Raw genomic sequence first — 16,235 nt, forward strand, 5'->3', positions numbered from 1 at the left:
AACTTGGCCCAAAGCAACCACCAATAAATTCAAATGACCTTACTACTGATCCAAATAACACTAAAAAGTACTAGAGAGCTCCCCAATGTGGTTTCCCAGGTTTCATCTCATTGTAATAGAAGAACATACCTCTCCTAGAAGGTTTTATCACTTGAAATCCCAAGATCCCATGTGAATTGTATCTCAGCATTCTGCAACACTGAAGTATATCAAGTTGCTTTTCTTTACTTTTTGTCAGTGAACTTTGTAATTTTTTAAATTTTTTTTATATCATTGTTCATTTTTAAACAATATTTGCTTCCTCCCACCCCCTCAGGTGTAGTCCCCATAGAGTTTCCTTCACCAATGTACCTGTGCTCCTCCCTTCCACTAGGGAAAGCTGTCTGGAGGTTCCTCAGTCTACTAAAAATGGAGCTACCCTAAGACCTGGCAATTCCATTCCTAGGGATCTACCCAAAGGACACAAAAACGTTGATTCAAAAGACCAACTGTACCCCTATGTTTATTGCAGCACTATTACAATAGGTAAAACCTGGAAAGAAGCCAAATGCCCAAAAATAGATGACTGGTGAACTTTGTATTTTAAATCCAAGATATATAATATTTAGATCAAGGTTTAGATAATACACACTTGAGGCCCTTATATATTCAATATGCCTGTAGAATTGAGTTTGTAAGTATCATGGGAAAGAAAGTGATGTCATTGAATACACATTGGTTTTCTGGAAACCAGTAAAACCCTGAAAAGACTAATAAAGTCTGGCTGCTCATATATAAACTAGTCAGCTACCTCATAACTTAAGCTGAGACCATTACCTTGTATTGCTATAAAACTACTCTCTACAGAAACCCTTTTCTCATTGGTGCTGAGGTAAAGAATCTTGGTCCAGTGATACCCTTATTGGTGTAAGCACAGTGTTCGATTACATTGGATATACTTCAGAGAGAAACACAAGTACTTTTTATCTACTTCAAATTAATTTTGAAATAGCAGAAATTTTATCTGAAGAAACAGGGAAAAAACTAGTTGGAGCTGAAAAGAACTTACAACTTTATTCAAAATGTCTGTATTTCCAGCTTAAAATGTTATGTTGTCCTTCACCCTGAAGAGAAACAAACTTGAAGTCCTTAAAGAAATTTCTGAGGGCCTCCCTGGTGGCGCAGCAGTTGAACACTGGGCTGTGAAGCTGCCTGCAACCTCTTCAGCGCCGGTTCAATCCCCAGCTACCGGGCAAGGGTCCCACATGGCACAACAGACCTCTCCTGCCACCCGCTGCTCCCCTCAGTAGTGTACTTCATCAGTCTGGCTGTTTTGCTCCCCGCTTTGGCTCTGGTGAATTCTCTCACCCTCCCGTGCTTCTGACTGTACCCAGTGCTTGTATAAATAAATAAATCTCAAAAAAAAAAAAAAAACATTTAAAAAAAAAATTTCTGAGTTTTCTCTAGAGCTTTATACTATTGATTACAGTTTGGGTGTAAAACAAATATTTAAAAGAATATTTTCTGTATAAATAAAGAGGAAACCACATATGCTGCCCTAGTCACTATACTGTTTCTTGATTATCTCTAATCCAATGTGAGAGGCTTCATCTCCTCCCATGTAAACGGTTGGGATAACTGAATTTCTTTTAACAGCCCAAGAACTCAAGTCATGCACAGATGAGTGCCCATTGCAATAGTGATCTTTTCCCCATTTTTCAGGTAGAAAATCAAACATGTAAAAACAATTTATGCAACGTATTTTCCATTAAGTTTTGTTAAGGATAAGCAAGTATAAAGAAATTTACATTATGTAGTTGTATTATATGTTCATAATATTGAATATAAAACTTTGTTAAAGTAAAGCTCAAGCAAGTCTTGAAAGCAAAAGAAGTTACTAGAAAGTAATTGCTAGCCTTTAACATATGAAGGAAAGCAGACTGGCATAATTGCCGGCTAGCTCGCAAGTTTTCTTGATAAGAATATATGGTAGGAAGACTTACAAACTGATGGTGTGGATGTCAGCCTCCAGTGCCTTTTCTGGTGTGTCTTGACCCACTATCCATCCTTGCCTTGTTTTTCTATATAAAATTTATAATAAGATGACAGTTTCTAGGGAGATCATCATATACATTAATATGTTGTCTAATGCCTCACAATGAGAAGCATTTATGTGAGATCGTTTTCCTGACAACATATGGCACTTGTGTTCATTTGCTCTCAAAGAGAAATATTTTCAATCAATAGCTCTGTACATAAAGTTAAGTAGAACTTTAGAAAGTAGATATTTTTAGGTAGCTCTATTTCTGTGTCAAACAGGTAACTACGTAGATATATTTACAGTTAATGCTTTCCTTTGCTTTTTTTTTTTTTCAACAAAAATATCACAAGTTTCTGAGAAAGCAATTAAAAATACAACTCAATTACTAATTCCTGTCAGTGTTCATTTCATTACCACATGTGCCATATTTATGACGATCATAATTATTTATCTCAGCAAAACCTTTTTCCATTCAAAGAGCAATCAAGAATAGGAATAGGGTGGTTATGTACTCTAATATTCAGCGACAGTGAACACATCTAAGTATGCGATGCCTAGGCACTAGGGATAGAGTATCTCTCAAGTCTGATAACTTGTTAGAATTCTTAAAGGTTTTACTACTAATACAATTTCTAGATAAGTAATTGTAACTTCTGATTTTTCTGTTGATATAAATATTCAAAATATATTGGTTATTTCCTTTTCTTTAAATATGCTCAAGGAGATTTTGATAACCAATAGATCAATAGTGATAACTATATGCTCTGTGACTAAGGTACACAGGGGTTGAGAGAGGTATGTAGCCTGTCTTCTGTACTTAGCACACCCATGGAGGATAGGCAAGGACTGATTGATTTTTAACTGCAAAGTAATGATTTCCTGGGCCTCCTAGTCATTTGTCTAACTATTTTCAGGCCTGGTGTTTATCATCTTGTTGGAAGCAGAGGACCTGATTGAATATGCATTTCTTGAAACCTCGAGAGATTATTAAAGTCCGATTGTCAGCCCATAAATCATTCTAATTTTTTATAGTACGTGACTCTGAAGCATCTATGCTACTAATTGCAGATTTCCTTCTAAGGATTTTATGATAGCCAAAGTGTAATTCTCAGTCCCCCTATATCTTAGCTGACATTTATACACTTGAGTATTGCCACCACCATCCAGGCAGCCAAAGAAATTTAAATTTTCTTGGAAGGCTAGCCAAATTATAATTGGCTGAAGCATTTGCTATCTGATCTCTCAATAACTTAACAATATTAATTTTATAATTGTAACCCACTGAATATTTCCCCTCATCTTTGTTTCAATTATTTCCAAGATTTTAACTTTAATTTTCTTCCCAAATTTTGTTCAATGCAAAATAACCTTATCCAGTTAATCAAGACTTAAATAAATATTTACTGAGACACCATTATGTCCAGAAACTATCCCCAGGTATCACTGAAAAAAAAAAACACATAACTTATAATTAGTTGGAACTCACATAAATTCACTGACCATAGAATATTCTGCAAAATGATGGTAACAGATGTGCAGAGGGATATAGACCATATACTTAGGTATATTATAGTTAATTTTAAGCTAGAAAATGAGAATCTCTCATGGTAGAAGAAACATAAGGGTACATCACTGGGAAATAAGACACATACAGAGGAGAACAAGATCTATTTAGGGAACAATGGCCAAAGCAAAGCGCTTTCTAGAAAAGAACAGAATGGAAATAATTTTGAAAAGGAATCTGGGACTATTTAAATCCAAATGACAGATTTTTCTTGGTCTTCTTCTTTATATATCACCCCAGCCCTATGTATGCTCACCCAAATCCATTGTGGTACATTATCAGTTCCCAAGTTGCCTAAATAGACTGACTTTCCTGTCTCTATACTAGTAACTTATTTTCTTCTTTCCCCTAACCACATTCAATTTCTTACCTCATAGGCAGGGTGATGTAACTAAGATGCAAATCTGATCATGCCACTATCTCTATAGATCCCACTTGTTCTAGTCCATGTGTTCAAAAATGTCATTCACAGCCTTCTATCACTGTTTAGTTCCATTTTGAGGGGTCCCCGGTTAGCCATCCTTGAATTCCATATGCTTTCATATACTTCTGTGCTTTAGCTTGTGCTGTACTGCCATCTCTAATCTTGAGAACTGCCTGGATCTCTTGAATATTGATACTTGTCTTAAAAGACAGCTTCCTGGGTGAGTAATAGAATTCCCATCCCCAGACTAACATATAGGTATAGCCTCAAACATACAGGTATATGCTCAAACAACACTCTGCATGCACTTCAATTAAAGCATCCATCACACCCTAATTATTTTTTGATCCTTCCTTTTACCTGTCAGTTCTTTGAAATCTAATTTTTTTTTTTTTTTACCAGAAACCAGCAACAGTTCTTAGCCCCAGAGCAAAGGGTCAGTACATGAACAAATAAAGTTATATTTAGGTCAAAGAAGAGAATTTCATGAAGGAGGGGCTGACCTAATGGTCATTTTATACAGAAGATTAAGTCATATTAGCAGTTATCAATGTTCCCTTCAATAATAATTTCTCAAAAGATTTGGGAGGGGGTTGAGAACCAAATTGGTAGTGAGGAAGTACAATAGATTTTCTGTACCGTATTTTCATTTGACCATATCTTTAATAGTATGGAGAAGAAATTAATAAAAGGAAAATTGAAAAGATATCACAGATGGGATAACTGCTAGGAAAAAAATTCCAATGGAGAAAAGAAGTAGGATCAAGTCACATTTGGAGACATCTGTCTTGCAGAGTTGGCTTATTTCTTCCTCTGAAGTAGTAATGAGTACACTATAGAGTGAAGAAAATGGGTAAGTTATAGAATTTGATCACTTATGTGCATATGCCCTATATCCTAATGGTTTATTCCATTGCCTGGAACATAGTAACAGTTCAATATTTGCTGAGTGACTGTTTTGGAGTGATAGTGGCTCATTGTTGCAGTATTACAACCTACGAGAATCTTAGGATTTGGATAATTTAGAGTAGTTTATTCAAGTTATAGTTTAGAAGGAACAGAGTTTTGCTCCCCTTAATATCAGGTGCCCATAAAAAGATCAATAATAGTACTAATAGACAAGACTATGAACTGCTCTCAGTCTAAGGGTAACTATGACAAAGTACCTTCAGCAATGTTTGCTCTTCTCCTAAAACTGTAATGCAAAATCAAATTCAAGTCTTCTGGCCTCCCTTTCCAAAAAGATTAATAACATTACATTCTTCCTATGTAGAAATGCTAGAACATCCTCTGAATATCCACTACAGGGAACAAGTGAGAGAATAAGGTTAGATCAAGTTAAAAAAAAAAAAAAAGCAGTGCAGGGACTCAGTTGAACGTGGACATCTTAAATCTATAATTGGAATTAATTGGTACTATTTTTAAATTGTCTATTTTGGGTCTTGGTAGGGCAAATGCCCAGGGTCTAAAGGATTTGAGGGTGGGAATCCATGAGTAGACAAGAGCCAGAGTCAACAGTAGGTTAAGCAGGGAAGGGGATAGAATTAAGCACAATATATTCTGCTTAACCTGGAAATAAAGGCTTGAATGCTTTTGGTCATCATGCCAATGCGGAAGTTAGATGGGCAGAGAATAGAATGAATCTAGTATGCTGTTAGGAAAAAGCATTTCTTTGGTTTATTCCTACTCCCTTTCTACCCTGGAGCTAGTTGATATCATCTCCAATTGTTTCTCATACTAAACAGGCTCAGAAAGACCTTTTATAATGGTTAAAATTCAAGACAGCCATCTTTAGAAAAGTGTTTGGATGCTTTCTCAGTGTCTTTTCCTTTGGTTAAGTTTTTCCTAATTTATGCATTCTATAGCCCTCATTCCTACAATAAACATATTGAGCAAACTATGTGAGACACTGCTTCATGTGTTGGGTTTTAACAGTAAATAGAAGATCCTTGTTCTTATAGAACTTACTATAGACTATGAAAAGAGATGCCTAAATGACTTCACTTATAATTTTTACAGGTTAGTAAAATAGTCTAAATACAATTTAAAAGGATAATGTAAAGGTAAGAAGGGACTGCTTAGATGGGGAGGTCAGGAGAAACTACTGAGAAATTCAAATGTAAGTTAAGAATAGATGGATACCAAAGAGCCAGTCATGTGACAGTATAAATGTAGAATGCAATTCAATACAAGGCAGGAATAAGCTTGCAGTGTGGCTGGTACACAGGAAAGAGCTCTCAAGAAAGGTAACGCAGTGGATCACAATGAGCAAGGGACAAAGGACTATGAGGGCGAATGAGAACACAAAAGATGATTTTCTGGTTTGGAAGGCTGTGTGGCCTACAGCAAATTGTCTAAATATTACTTTACCTAAAATTGGAAACCACCAAAAGATTTTAGCAGAGATTAAAACATGATTTGATTTGTATTTCAAACAGCACTTTAACTTCAAGGAAGGATTTAGTAACAGGGAAGTTATTGTTAGGAAGTTGTTGCAGAAATTCCACAGGTGTGGTAATCCCTGCATTAAGATAGGAATGAAAGTAGATAAAGCAGGTGAGCTCAAGATGGTTTTTAGAGATAGAACTGAGATGACATTGTCATTGTTTGAATATGAAAATGATAAATCAAGAATTAGTTATAGGTTTTCAGTTTGCCTGAATAGATAGGGGGGTCATTTATCAATATGGGATATTTCTTCGGCCAGGGTTAGGTGAGTCCCAAAGAAAAGATAGCATCCAGCCATTCTAAAGACAGAGTTCTGAGGCTCATATTACACAAATTGTGATTGTAAACTGAAGACTTCAAATTTTTCCTCCTGTGCTTATTCTCTCCCCAGCAAACTTAACTTTTAGTTACTTCATTTGCAAAGGCAGTCATCTATGACTTTTCCGTTTATCACACACTAAATCCAATCAAACACCCAGTCATATGGATTTTAATTCTAAAATAGTCCTTATAGATGTTTCTCTCCATTATGTTACTATTGACATTGTCCAGCTCTGCTCAGTCTTCAATGGACCATTGCTCAGCACCCCATGTCTCTCTCCCTTCTCTGTCTGTCCCCTTTATACAATAATGTGCTGTCACAGGTATCTTTAGAAATTATGACTGGATATATTTATATACTTAAGTGGAAGGGAAATTGGATTTAAAAAAAGCGGTGACTCGAAACTTGTGAGTTAGAGGTAAATTTCTGAGTGGATGCTTTTTTTAGGGGTTTATGATGAGAACAAAGTCAATCTCTGCCAAAATTTTAACTGGTCCAATAAGGAATGAAAAAACTAGGAAGTTTACATCTTTATCTTTTCATTTTGGAGTTATATATATTTGCAGTTGTCCTTTCTTGAAAAGGACTCTATATATTATTTTAATATTGTATCGTTTGGATCTCTTTAAAGATTTCCAGTCACAGCTGAGAAGATATCTCATCAAAATATCATATCCAAGGAAACAGTAAGCAGCTGGGACACAAGCTAGGATGGGTGATCTGAGATAATGTCAGTATCTCAGCCACAAATAATGTAGGGAAAAGTAACTCCCATAAGTATCTAATTCTTCAATAAGAAAATGAGGTGAATGTACAGAATGCTGGGGAGGATTCTTTCTAAGAATATGAAGGCATCATAGGAGTCTAGTTCATTGTGTGGATCTAATTCAAAGATCTAATACCATCAGGTGTCATTTTTTTTTTTTAACAAAACTTTCTTTTACAAAACCCTGGTGGGAAGTTATCCATTCAGGAGATGACTGAGTGTTGCAGTGAGAATTTGAGTAGATTGTATAGTTACTAGAAAATAGTTACCTATGGCATAAAATAAACTAAGTGATGCAATTTTGTTATATTCAATTATATTTTTGCAATTTTTGTAGAGTTTTGTTCATATGCATAATCCCTGACAATCCAAATAGTTTGTAAATTTGTTTTTATTGCCTGGGGTTTGTCAAATATTCATCTACTTTTCATAAACATCAGGAGAGAAGTTATTCTTAAGCATTTGTTGAGTTTAAACTAATTGCTTCCAGGGCCACCCCGGTGGCGCAGCGGTTGAGCGCCGGGTTGCAAAGCTACCCGCGGCCTCTGCGGTGCCAGTTCGATCCCCGGCTGCTCCCCGGCCACCAGAGGAGGGTCCCACATGGCACGCAGACCTCTCCTGCCGCCCGCTGCTCCCCAAAGCAGTGTACTTCGCGCCTTCTGCCTGCTCTGCTCCCGGCTCTGGCTCTGGTGAATTCTCTCACCCTCCCACGTTTCTGACTGTACCCAGTGCATGTATAAACAAAACAAACAAATAAATAAATCATAAATAAATAAAAATACATGCCTCTTAAAAAAATAAATAAACTAATTGCTTCCAAAGACAATAACAAACTAGTATCAATGAAAATCCTATTTGGACTTAGCAGAGACAAAAACACCAGAAGGAAGTGGAAAGAGGATGTCTGAGTTACAGGAAGGGTTCTTCTAGGAAGAAGGTGAAAACATTCAGAGATAAATTTGTCTTCCTGGGCAAAGTAGTAAGGGGTGAGCCTTGGGAAGAGATATATTGCTTGGTCTTTCTGAGATGACAAGGCACCAAGCAAGATTTATAAATAGTAAACTCATAAGAAATTAAGGAAACAGACTGCTGAATTGAAAGCAAAATGAACTTTAATACTCATGAATCTTTTCCCAAGTTAACCTCCTAAAATTACCCTTAATTTAAAATTTCACAGTTACTCCCCTAGTGGGTATACATTAGCGGTGCATGGGGTAATCACTATATTTTAGGATTACATACAATTTAGACCAAATTCAGACAATATAGTATATTCTTTCCCTTGAATCTGACCTTAACCACAAAGTCTAATTATCTAACCAGGGCAGTTAGCAGGGCAGAGAAAACCCATTATCTAAAGCAGTGTTTTGAAAAATGCCAGTTCACTTGTCATTTATTGGCTAAAAAGCAATCTGACCTTGGGTATGAAGTCATTTTCTAAAATTCATCTTGGAATCCAGTAAATCCACTCAAAGCTTAGCGGAAGTTGAGATTATGAGCACCAAACACATGTTTTCTAGACACAGCCTGACATGATAGTATAGAAAGCATTTATGTTAATATTCAGATGCCAGCAAAGCACTGCAGAGGTATATTTGCATTCAGAATGTGTAGTCACAGAAGCAACGTGATCTAAAGGCTTGTCGTGTGTTAAATGGCTCACAGTGTTTTGCAGACAACAGGAAGTTTCCCTTGCACAAAGTACTAGAATGAAGGCATCAAGGTAAGTGACAAGCTCTTAAGCTGATACATATATCAAGTAACTGAGCTCCTCATAACCAGCCTGTCATACTTGATTATGTTCTGGGAAAATGATCCACATACAAATGTGACTTTGTTTATTAAATCTAATGTATTAAGTGCAGTCTGCTGCTAAAAATTACTCCCATTTTTATATAGGGGAATGTATTTCCATAAACTATATAATGGGAGATAATTTAAACAACATTAACTATAAAGAATTTGGAGAAAATATTGTTATAATTTGCATTAAAATGTCATGAGATCAGAGAGGCTTAGAAGAAATGATTTGATGGAGTCTTATTTTTTTGCAAGTCCATTTTATTTGAACTAGGGTAAACACTGTCTTAAAATATTCTTGCTCATAAACAAAACAACTCAATCTTAGGAGTCCCTAATATGGATATTCTGAAATTGTTCATTTGGGCTAATGACAACAACATATAAGGAAGGAGAGTAGAAGCACATGTTACTGAGGCAGAAGAAACTGCCAAATGCTTGTTCTCTGAGGAGTTGGTTCTTAAAGCCAGTAAGACAGTGTGATCTTGCCAACTTTAGTAAACAGTGCACATTTGTACAAGGGCAACATCAAAGACTCCATCACAGTGTGAGCCAATGTCAGTAGTAACTTCTGTGTCCAGTGACTCTTCCAAAGAAATGGAGACTGACTCATGAAAGTTAAATGAGCTATTAACAGTCAAATATAAGGGTACAGAAGACAGAACAATAGGACTAGGTACAGTCAAGCCTTCAACTAGGCAAATCCAAGGGGATAGGATATATGCAGTGAAAACAGAAGGAATGAGGGAGCTACGTAAACTAATTACCCTCTTGAACCACTCAAGCATGGTGACTTTATTCTAAGTGTCATAAATGTAGGAGAGTCAATATTGATAGTTTATAGTTATAAGAGGAGATTTCAGCTCCAGAAGAACATTAGGCTCTCTCACATATTACCTGTGTTATCTTGGGAAGGGTAGTTGAGTTCCTTTGTGCTCAATTTTTTCATCTATAAATGCAGTAATACTTACAGTTGGGGTTGCCAGAAAGAAATTATTGAAGCACTTAATATATTGATAAGTGGTGGTATATAGTGAGTATACAATACTAGCTTTTCTTATCACCTTTGTGCTTCTTACAGCACCCCAAATCACAGTGAATGAACACAAGACTGATCTCCAAGTCTGGCTTCAGGAGGCTTCAGCTCTATTTAGGAATATGTTCAAAGATCCAGGCAACTGCTTGATAAGGTCTTACTAGGGACAGTGGGTCTCCATATTGGCTACACTTTGCAGACTCTACTGGGGAGCTTTATAAAAAGAGTCTGGTCCCAGAGACATGTGATCTGGGTATCAGAATTATAAAATTCTAAAAGCTCCCCAGCTAGGTGATTTTAATGCATTAGGAAACCTCTGGTGGCAAATAGTCAAGCAAGTGGAAGGACATTAGACAGGCTAAAGAACTATCATTTAAAGAGATTGAGTCATGCAAACAGTGACTATTTAAACCAGCCCTGATAGGGAGATGAAGAACTGACTATAAAATTTATTAGGAAAAAAGCAGACCACGAAAGACTGGCATGTTATTGACTTTGACAAGTTTAAATTATTTCAACATCCAGTAGGATGGTGGCTTGTGAATAATAAAATCAGTTATAAAAACTTGAAGCTTTAAAACCTGAATTTTATATGAACAGTAGACAAACTGTTTATTGAGAATGAGATGGGGATAGGGTTGCAGACAGGGAAAGGGATATCAGCAGTGTCTGAAGATGGCCTTGTAAATATGTAATTCCTGAGTGTATCAAACATTATAGGTTCTACATTTGGTGAATTTTATTCTACCCCTGAACATCCCTGTGATGTTAGAAGCAAATTTAACAGTTAAGTAGGAAGAGGCTGGAAATACTTATGGAAAAGAATAAAAGATGTTTCTAAATATCCATCAGCATCATCTAAGCAATGAGAAAGCATCAAAGTAAAGGGGTTAAAGGTAGACAAAAAACTAAACATTTTAGAGGGAAGCAAGAAAAAAAAATGGGTATGTGATAGGAGGAGTAGAAAATCACTCTGTTTTTGGAGAAGATTCTATTCAGATGGGAAATCTGCCCTCTCTTTGCAGAGGCCAGCATTATAACCTAAGTGTCGCCTCCGTTAGCAGGTATCAGGGGAATCATTGATTGGCCCATTCCACACGTTCTGGTCTTTGAGTCTTTAACCAGAAGCACAGATATTGAAAAGACAATCAGCAAGTAAGGATTGATAGGTAAGTGTTCCCTTTGGGGACCCTGAATTTGAGTTTCTTTTCAAAGAGAGAAATCTAATCACTTCTTAATCTCTGGTTTTGGCAGCTGGGACTTGTTCTCCCACTAGATTGTTCTACAGATCTCAGAGCTATAAACCTTAAATTGCTAACAGCAGCCTTGCTCTGCAGTCCATCTTATAGCCCCAAAGGTATCTGTGATTTGCACAATTAGCAGTTCTATTTTAAAAAAAAAAATCAAGAGTTTTGATTAAAAACAGAAATATAATATTCTCTGAACAGTTTTCATTCTGGTTTGCAATTGTTTTTAGGTACTAGAAGAAGAATAATTAGAATCTATTATCAAGATGATTGGAGCACTGAATCACTATAATGACCTCTGTCTGTATAAATCATGGTGACAAGTTCCCATAAATATAATTTATAGCCATTTCTGGATCTCAACTCAAGAAAACAATCATCTTATCTTTCTGAGAGAGAAATAATATTCAAGAACATGAAGTGGATTTGTCTTTTCTGGAAAACAAGTTACAAGTATTTTCCTTCTCAGTAGCAAGTAGAGGGTGATCACATTCAAACAGGGTCACCAGATGGCAGGGCCCAACCCTGCCAGATGCTCCAGTACCCCTGGTACCTATTGAGAAAGGAAAGGGGGTGGGGGTTTGTACATGGTTTACCAACTTCTCCACTAAATCACCAACTCTGAAAACCACAACTCATTTTGGCTGTCTGGGGAATAAGCAATAAAAGAGAGCTTGTGTAAGGAATGATTTTATTCATCCTCTTTTTAGAGTCTGTTCACAGTGAAATGAGGGTTTCTATATGACTTTTTTTCTGACTTACCAGTGGCCCTAGTTATTTCAATGTTTTTAGCACAGTTCCTTTCTTTGTAATCCATGCAATGACTTCTCTTTAGGATGTTATCTCCAGTTTGATATATAATTTTTATATAATATTTAAGTTAAGGTATACAAGCTAATGATATGTATATATTTTACAAAATGACCTGTTATGCTATTACTCATGTAGTTACAAATTATTTTTCCTTGTGAGACAAGGTCTACTATCAGTAATTTTCAAATATACAATATAGTATTGTTAATGATAATCACCATACTGTATATTACATCTCCAGAACTTTGTAACTGCAAGTTTGCACCCCTTTGACCACTTTCACCCAATTACCCCTCACCTTCTGCCACTGCAAAATAAATGTGTTCCTATGAATTTGCTTCCTTTTTTATTCTACAAATGATAATGTATATCTTTGACTTCTATTACTAAGCATAATGAAAATCAAATTACATAAGCATAATGCAAATCAAACCACAATGAGACATCTCATGCCTGTTAGAATGGCATCAAAACACAACAGAACAAAAGCCTGTGAGGATATGTACGAAAGGAAACCCTTGTGCACTGCTGGTGGACACGTAAATCAGAGCAGCAGCTATAGAAAACAGTATGAAGTAGTCCTCTCCTCCATGTCTCGTCCTCCACAGTGATCCAGCAATTCTACTTGTGGGTATACATCCAAAGGAAACAACATTATGGTAAGAGATGCCTGTACCCTCATATTCATTGCAGCATTATTTACAATATTCCAAACATGGAAACAATCTAAGTGTCCTTTGTCACATGAATAAAGAAAATGTTATATACACATACAGTGGAATAGCATTCAGGCATAAAAAGGATACCCTGCCATTTGCAACAACATTGATAGACTATGCTAAAAGAGAAGAAAGTTAGACATAGCCAAATACTCTATGACCCCTTCAGTATATTTGGTAAAGATGAGGGCAAGTGGAGGTGGGGGGGGGTTTGGAATTGATTACCATAATCCCCATTTCCTATCACTGCTCTCTGTTCTGTCATTGCTAAGTTTTTCACTGTTGCTCATAGCCTAGAACTCAGACTCACCACATTCCATACAATGCTGCAACCAGTTTTATGTAGCGTGACATCTGCAAATAGGTATCTCACTCTCTGGATAACCATGTATGGTGGTTTGGCTGAGACAATCTATTTTGTTTTGGTTTTTATTTTTTTGGCTAGTGTCTTAGCATATTTACACATTGTTTTCCAAACAGACACTTTTTTGGAAAAAGGAGTACAAAGTATATCGCCATCCCTCTGTTCAACCTGCAATACCACTACAGAAATGAGTCATGTTTTACTATATTTAACTGAATAATTGGAGGAACTTAAAAAGAGGAAAGAATAAAGAATTTCAAGCAAAATATACTATTTTCCTATAGCCCAAGGGAAAAATACGTTTTTCATCCTGCGGGCACCACTCATGGATGAACCCCAGTTCCTAGTTACTCTTCTTAAAGACTATACTCTTCTTAAAGACTACACTGAATTGCACATGTGATATTGTGTGGGTATATACACATGTGCAAGTCGTAAAGTCAGCCTCAATGAGCTTCTGCTACCAAGTTAATCTAAATATCCACAAATAATGAAAATAGCTTGCTTATATATTAAATGCAGATGAAGTGAGGCTCTACTGCACAGAAACCTTGACCCCACAACCTTCCCCATCCACGTGACTACTACAAACTCACTGATTTCCTTAAGGGAGATATTCTCATTCCAGGGTCCATCTGTTACCTCAGAGTTACTTGGTAAACAGAATGGTGCCCATTTATGCATTTCCCAAGTCTGTTTTGTAAATATATTATGAAAGTATTACTTGAGAGTGGAGCAGAGTGTGTGGAGGCTCCCATGGATTTTCACGGGCCAAGTATACTCTCCTTTGAGGACGTCTTATCAATATGAATTGACGATTTTTTTTTCTTCGCATATGTGCAAATAATTGTTGGAATACAGCCTCACATACACACGCACATATATACCAAACTATCCCAAGACGATTATCAGCTCTCAGAAATAGCACAATCTAAATTCAAAAGGAGAGAGAAAATTGTGCACGTAAGTACCCTGTAATAGGCAAGGCCACTGATACCATTATAGAGTGTGTGCGCTATATATTTTATGCTGGGTGATGTCGGTTGCATTTCCCTATGTTGCCTGTTTTCACAGTATGTCCTCTTAATCTTATAAAGATTAATAAACATAAAAATAAGACAAAATCTATGAATATATTTCTATCAGACCACAAAGATTCAATAAATAGTTGACTTTACAACCGGAAAGATGGAAAAGTTATCTACAGTGCGCCTTCTTACTCCCAAGACACTGTCTAGGAGGGATGATTTCATTTGTATTGTACTATTAAGGGGAGAAGTGAACAAACCCTGTTTATTTCCCCTTCTCTTTTTTCTTTTTGCATTTTCTCTTTCATTTAAATTCCTTCCTTAAGCACATTTACATTACACAGGATATTATGTGTAGTCAGTAAGAAATGCTATGCAATTTTTTAAAGGTTTACAGCTATTTAATGCTTCTCAGTGCAAACATACAATGTCATTAACTATATGTCCCATATGTTTAACGCAACTTTATTTCCATCAAAAAGGTGAATCAGCATGGGAGAATAAATAAGGCACAATGAAGTAAAGGAGATGGTGATGTACTATTAGTTAAGTAACTTATATTTCCCTAAACCTCAATTATCTTAATTGATAAATAGATATAATATCCCTGTCTTGTAAAACTCTGGATAATTAAACAAGATAAATAAAACACATTTAATTCTAAGCGTGGTGTCTGCCACTTCCACCGCCAAACAGGTCACGGCCAATGCCTAAGGGACAGTCTCATCTGGTTGCCTGATAATATCGTAAAATCAACATGGCCAAAAATGATCATGACATCTTTTTTTTTCAAGCCACTTCTTAGGAGAAAAATACCTTGTGAACATCTATGAATCATCAGTGGTTGGTCCTTCTCCCTAATATTACTTCCAACCAATAAAGCAATTTAGAATCTACAGAAAAACAACTTTCATATTTTTCCTTCTATTTCCTTGGCCACACTGCATTAGTGCAGATCTCTAGATCTCCCTGTTTTACCCTTTTTTCTCCTTTTTGCTACTTCTCAATAGATATTCTCTAGAAAGTCACTAGCTCTCGCTTAAATGTGCCACACTTGCTCAAGTTTCTGGGCCTTTGTACCTGCTATTTCCATTAAAATGCTTTTCTAGTTTATTTTTCAGTTGCTGAATCAAAATTATTCTGTGAACACATTGGAAAGACTATGTGCGTCAATTGCTCTGTCTTATGATCTACTTGTACATAAGTTTGCTTTGCAGTATGTAACTACATATTTAAATGTCTTTTGCCAGACTGAATAAAGAACATGAATTTTTGTCTTTGAATCATCAGTATCCAGCACAGCACCTTGCCAGGCTCAATGCCTGTGCTGGAAAAATACATGTGTGGATGAGCACATGAAAATGGACACACCCATTTGAGTTGACATATGTCACAGGAGGCATCATCATAAAAGAAGGGTTGGCAGTTGGGAAGTGAAAACGCTGTGGACACATAAACCTGAAGACTGGGGAGAATGATAACTACCATGCCAGAAAGGAAATGTCAAAATTTGCTTGCAGTGTTTATTTTCAATGTGCCCAGCCTGGCCTGTTTTTGTTCAGGGAGGTTTTGTTACTGTGATTATCAAAATGTAGATGTCTCACAAAGAAAGCACAGGGCAACCATAAGTTACAGTGAAGTAACCTTTTCTAAAGCAATGTGTTAGTGCTGGAAAATATACCCA

At 36.4% G+C, this 16,235-nt stretch overlaps 1 long non-coding RNA gene across 1 annotated transcript in view; it reads right to left on the reverse strand.

Moving 5' to 3' along the window:
* Positions 1 to 16,235, reverse strand: part of LOC129146984 (uncharacterized) — a 138,186-nt gene that overhangs the window by 55,470 nt on the left and 66,481 nt on the right. The window lies entirely within an intron of this gene.

The sequence above is a fragment of the Talpa occidentalis genome, unplaced genomic scaffold, assembly GCF_014898055.3.
Source record: "Talpa occidentalis isolate TD23 unplaced genomic scaffold, MPIMG_talOcc4v2.1 talOcc4.5, whole genome shotgun sequence".
NCBI classification, from domain to species: Eukaryota; Metazoa; Chordata; class Mammalia; order Eulipotyphla; family Talpidae; genus Talpa; species Talpa occidentalis.